Raw genomic sequence first — 6,640 nt, 5'->3', positions numbered from 1 at the left:
ATAGCTAAGGTCCAAGATCAAAGTAACTGGTATATTTAGTTCATTTAGACCTTGGAATGGGAATAATATCAGTTTGCATATGTTTGATGAAAAAGGTCAAATTTTAATAGGTCTTTGTGCCCCCACTCCCAAAAAAGGTTTTAAATGCTCTACTTGGTTTAAAAATGTGCTCCACTCATCATATAAAATGTGCCATGTTGGGATATTTTTGTTTAAAAAACAACAACCAAACATTAAGACAATTTTGTTTCACTTTATTTTGTTTTTTCAATACATTATTGCTGAGGTATCAGAATAGGACAGATCCTCAAATGAGATAACTCGGATTCGGGTGCAGAAAATGTGATGGGCACATTCTTAAATATTACAAAATAAAAACAATATGGTGCATAACTGTGATTAAATGGTTAAATGTCAGAGTAATTCACGAACTAATGCAAAAGGGCATCTGGCTATTGCATTGTCAAAGAAAAAAAACATAATTGACTTGCCCTTTTTGTTATGTCTCAAAGAATTGAGACAAACAAAGTGAGACATATTGGGGTAAATTTAAAGGTTATGAAAGACACTGAATGACGACCACACAAACTCTCAGAAAATGGAAGTCTCTACTTGAATGAATGTAACTTCATTTCAAATGTGCCATTTACATTTGTTAAAAACAAAAATAAAAAAAAAACTAAACAATAGTTGCTATTTAAGTGGAAAAATTCATCCAGCATCTTTAAAACATCATTAAATTGGAGCACACACACACAACACGCGTACACACACCCACACACACCTGATGCTGATGTGTATTTAATTATTTAAAATGGTCGAGGAATAAGCGGTTAGGAAAATGGATGGATGAACCACTATTCATATACTGCACTATGTTTCTATCGGCAAGTACAGTGGAACCTCAAGTTAGAAACAACCAATTACAAACTTTTCAAGTTACAGTAACAAACAAAAGTTTGGTTGAAAATATTCCTATAATAGTTATGTACGTTTCGTTTTGCGAACCTTGTCATCATGGGTGAGCAGACGGATCATACTGTACGTCTCGCTATTTAAGTTAATTTAACCATCATTGGCTCTGTGCGTAACTCATTGCCATAGCTGTGCTGATTTTTTTTTTATTACTCTTATATAGACCTCATTGAGGTCTAATTAGGCTAATTAAAGGCTGTAATGTCCGCGGCAGTTGTCGTGTTGTGCCGTTAAGGACACGATACACATGTATTTTTTTCTTTCTCCGTGTCCAAAAAAACGGGAAAAAATGAATAAAATTATGTTAACTGTTGTTCTCGCCTCTTCACGTAAAGTTAAACCACAACAACTACTTGTGTGTAGAGTGAGATTTCTTCATAGTATTCAAGTATATTTTCACAAAATTTTATATTGTACTGTATTTATTTTTAACCACACACCAATTAAAATTCGACAAAAAATATCCATCCACCTTCTACTGCTTGTCCGGCGTCGGGTTGCGGGTGCAGCAGCTTTAGCAGTGAAGCCCAGACATCCCTCTCCCCAGCCACTTCATCTAGCTCCTCCGCCATTGTTGACTATGGGCAGTTTGTGCGCGGTTACGCGAGAATTGGAGCATACGTCATCAAACTGGAGGAGTTTCCAGCATATGGTGTCCTCATTGGAATGTATGGGCCGCGTTTTGAAATCTTTCCACTCTGGAGCCTGGTTCCAAAAGTGATCGATTTCAAGCTCCGAAACTGCGCCGCTGTATGGACGAACTGCTGAAATGGTAAGAAACTTGTGCAGATACATTGAAACGGGCTTTCGTGTAGACAAAGCCATAGTCTCTCCATCATGTCCTGGGTCGGCCCCGGGGCCTCCTGCCAGTGGGATATGCCCGGAACACCTCTCCAGGGAGACATCCAGGAGGCATACAGCCAGCTTCTTGTAGCTGGGGACCGGATTAATTTAATTTCACAATGGGAAGAGTTACCTCGATTTAACATTTCAACTTGCAAATAAGGTCATGGAACCAATTAAGTTCGTAAGTTTGAGGTACCACTGTATTGCCCATTTTAGTTACTTCTTCTAGAAATCAACATTTTGGGCTGCATTTATCTGTGGCCTGGAAACAAGTTCAGGGTGTAACCCGCCTACTGCCTGAAGCCGGCTGGGATGGGCTCCAGCAGCCCCGTGACCCTTGTGAGGAATAAGCGGTTAAGAAAATGTATGGATTTATCTGTGGCAAGTACCTTATAATCAGGGGCTGACTGGAACCAGAAGACAGCCCTGTGTTTTTTTACTCCGACCGGCACACAACAACCAGTACACAGAAACACATCATCTCCTGTCATGGATGTGACAATACTGTTTTTTTTTTTTGTTTTTTGTTTTTCATTTTAAGAGCTCAGTATTGTTCATTCGGAAATGTCATCATCATTGCTCTTTTATTATTATTATTATTTTTTTATTATTTTTTATATATATATATTTTTTTTTTGTGTGTGTGTGTGTGTGGGTGAGTATGTGTATGTGCGTGCGTGCGTGCGTGTATTTGTTAGCTCACCAGAAAACCTATTAGAAAAAATCTCATACCGTTCACCTAAACCGAACACCAGGAGACCCGAGGGGACCAAAGAAAACCAAGGAAGGTGAAATCCAGCACCGACCAGACACCCCCCACCAGAACTCCTCCCCAGCCCAAGAAACATCCAGACCCCAACAAATCCAAAAAACATAAAATCAGGGAGGCCTCAAGAGACCAAAGGAGAGACCGAGAAAAGGAAGGAAGGACAGACGAAGCCGCGTGAGATCCGCAGACACCAGCCTCCACCGATTCAATAACCTGAGGAGGAAACAGATTGTGTCTGAGTTTCGGTAGATGCTGGTGTGGTGGATCTGGCATGCATGAAAATCTCCACCAAAGAGGGGAGCCGTCGACCCCCGCCGGAACAGAGCAAGCGCAACACCTCAGGGCCCCCCAGGCCGCGGCAGCGCCAAAGGACGACCCCCGGGCCCCGCCAGGGCCACCGGCCGGAGAGCAAACCCAGGAGCAGGAGCGCCCCCCGCCCCAACACAGCCCGCGCCCCCGGCCCAACGCAGCAGGACGGGGCACTGCAGGCCCACCAGGCACCCCACCGGCCCCCAACCCCCGCACCCCCCACGACCCCCCGCCCCCCATCCACCCCCGCCACCCAGCCGCAGCCGCCCCCACGTCCCCAATCCCCCAGACACCCCCCACCCCCAGCACCCCCCCACCCCGCAACCCCCATCACCCCCCCCAACAAAGCCCCCCCCCCGACCAACCGGCAGCCCCCCAACCCCCGACCCCCAGCCCCCGGGGACCACCCGCACCCAGGTACCGGCGCCGAAGAGGGGCCGGACAGCGGAGTAGTCAATACTATTCATTGAGCTACACAGCTATAACTAAATCCAAAACGGCTAAAATATAAATTGAAACTGAAAAACAATGTTAATAATTCAACAAGAGCCATATCTCTACCCCCACAGCTTTTGAAAATGCTGGAAAAATTGTATGCAAAAGAATAACTATTTTACCGCCAAAAATGTTTAATAACATTTACTAAAATCCAAATGAATGCCGCCAAAAACGTTAATTGACAGTTACTACGTTTTTTTTTTTCTCAATGGGCAACGTGTTGTGTCTTTTCTTTAGCCTGGTTTACATGGAGCTATGTATTCTGATTAGAATGAATCCGAACGGCCAAACGGAATGAAAATGCTTCATATAAACACCTCGATCGGAATGAAAAGGCTGAATCCAAATTGTATTTCATTCGGAATCACAGGGGTGGTATATTCCTTTCGTCAATCCGAAGGAGCGTCATGTATTGACCTTTTGCACGTGACGTCACAGCCCTCATGGGAACGCGCCTTCTCCGGGACGCTGGACGCCAAAAGAGCCACTTGCCTGTATTGTAACCATTGAATCTCGTACAGCGTAAAGTCCTTTATCTAATCGATTATCTTATAAAATGGTCACATCTAGCTGTGAGGTCGGTTGTACAGACAGACAAAGGAGTAAACCAAATGTTGCCTTTTATCGCATACCTACTAATGAAGACGAATTACGTAGATTGATAGCAGCAATCAACAGAAAGGACTGGCAGCCCACAAAGTATACACGGATTTGCAGCGATAATTTTTTTGCGAGGTTAGTAGATAAATGTTGTAATTAGTAAATAAATGTTCATACATTTTACTAGTAAACGTACAGATTGTAACAGAGGTGTCAAATTGCGTGTTTCAAATCACATTAATGAGCAAGATAGTTAGCGTCCACTCCAACTGCACGAACACACAGCTTAGTTTTAAAATGCACCTTCTTCAAAACTATTAAGTGCATTTGACTGCTTAATAATGGGGGATTTCATCTTTGTGCTAGTCATATCCATTACATTACTACATAGCTTGCTACTACGATAGTCATTTGTAAACATAGTAACATAACATCATCACAGCAGTTAAATATAGAACGGACTATTTAAAAATAAGTCAGTTAGCATGATAAACAAGTTTTACCTTTGCATTACGAGGTATATTGTCCCCCGGTGTGAGCGTAGCATCTCGTCCCAGAGACTCAGCCAGCGACAAGCTTTTGAATCAGTCCCGGTGTAAGGAGAAGAAATGGTATTTACTACATAATGATATAGGTCGTGCACTGTGAATTCCGGCAAAGTTGGCGATTTGATTAACTTGGTAAAAAAAGTAGGCAACAGAAGGTAAAGGGCTGTTTTCAAACTAGCGATCTCCAACTTAAGTAAATATTGCGCTCTATGAGTCCCGACTAAATGTGCAACTTCGACTGACAGGCGTCCTTCGGTTGAAGTAATTGATTCCATGGCTCTATGGGCAATAATAACTTTTAATTTGTAAAATAACAGTTGCTAAGTCACTAAGTCGCTCCGGGTCACTTCCATTCAATAATCATTTGCTTCCGCCGTCCGTCATAAGGCATAGGATCACATGACATCAGTGCAAATGGTCAATACACTTCATTCAGAATGCGCATGCTCTGTCTTGACGTAAATGCGTCTTGACGTCATCGTTTCTACCCACTAAAACGGCGGCGTCTCCCCAGAGCTTGTCTGCGAGGGAAGAACTTGTTTTTAAGTACTTGAAACTTGTTTTTATCAAGACATTGCTTCACTAAAAGTGTTAACACTATCACAGCTACTATGCTAAATGACGAATGAACTCCATCTTTATAAAACACGTAATCGCTATGGGAAGTCATTTATTCACTGGGTGTCAGTATTATATGATTCTCCTAAAGCTACTGTTACTACTAATGGGATTATATCTAAGAGTTTTACTCTACAGAGAGGCACAAGACAGGGATGCCCACTGTCGCCTTTATTATTTGCAATATTTATTGAACCGCTTGCATTAGCCATACGCCAGGAAAGAAGGATTCAAGGAATTCACTCTGGGGTAACAGAACATAAAATTAATCTATATGCCGATGATATTTTACTTTATTTAGAAAAGCCTGCTATTTCGTTAGGGGAAGTATTTAACTTAATAACTAAATTCTCACAGTTATCAGACTATTCTATTAACTGGACAAAATCAACACTTCTACCTATTACAGAAAATTCATGGAACCCTGCAAGCCAGGACCCACACTACTCATTTCCTATAGGTAATTTAAAATACTTAGGCATAAAAATCTCACCTAAATTAACTGATTTAATTAATTTAAATTTTACTCCACTTCTGGATAGCATTTATAGTGACTTGGAGCGCTGGAATAATCTTCCTATTTCTCTAATAGGACGAATAGCCACTATTAAAATGAAAGTTTTACCCAAAATAAACTATTTTTTCTCAATGATTCCATTTAAACCTACGGCTAACTGGTTCCAGTTGTTGGACTCAGCCGTTACAAAATTTTACTGGAATAAAAAAAAAGCAAAGATTAGTCTATCTACTCTTCAGAAAAATAAATCCAAAGGAGGTCTAGAGGCACCAAATTTTATGCACTACTATATAGCCAACCAGCTACAATATATTATTTTATGGGCACAACCCAATAGAGATACTAACTGTTGGCTGGAACGAGAACAGAAGGATTGTAATAACCTCAGACTCCTAGATTTACTCTTTATTACATCGATTAAGCGACATAACTGCTTTAAAAATCCAATGATTTCCGCCACCCTGACTGCCTGGTGGAAGGCACTAGAAATGACAAAAGCCCAAGTGGAGCCCTGTGGGCTTTCTTCCCTATGGCATAACCCCGACTTTCAAATTAACAACCAATCGTTTTATTTGAATGTGTGGGAGCAGAAAGGAATTACACATCTCCACCATCTCTTCTCAGATAATATGTTTATATCATATACATCCTTGCTCCAAAAATACAAAATAAAAAACGGAAACTTTTTACATTATTTGCAAGTTAAAAGTATGATAAAGAAACAAATTCCAACACTTCAGGGTACGCTCCAACCGCCTGTTTTAGCTAAAGATATTACCAAGCTTTCTCCGACAACAACAAAAAAACTCTCAAAAATATATAAGTTACTTTCATATACTGATAAAACGTCTTTACCCATCTCAAAATGGGAAACAGACTAGTCTATAGCTCCGGAATCTGACTTTTGGATTCAAGTTTGTGAAAACATTTTTAAAATGACAAAACACACAAATTTACAAC

The sequence above is a fragment of the Leptonotus elevatus genome, chromosome 8, assembly GCF_054856555.1.
Source record: "Leptonotus elevatus isolate MCC_2025b chromosome 8, RoL_Lele_1.0, whole genome shotgun sequence".
Lineage (NCBI taxonomy): Eukaryota > Metazoa > Chordata > Actinopteri > Syngnathiformes > Syngnathidae > Leptonotus > Leptonotus elevatus.
Note: the sequence above shows the minus strand (reverse complement) of the source record.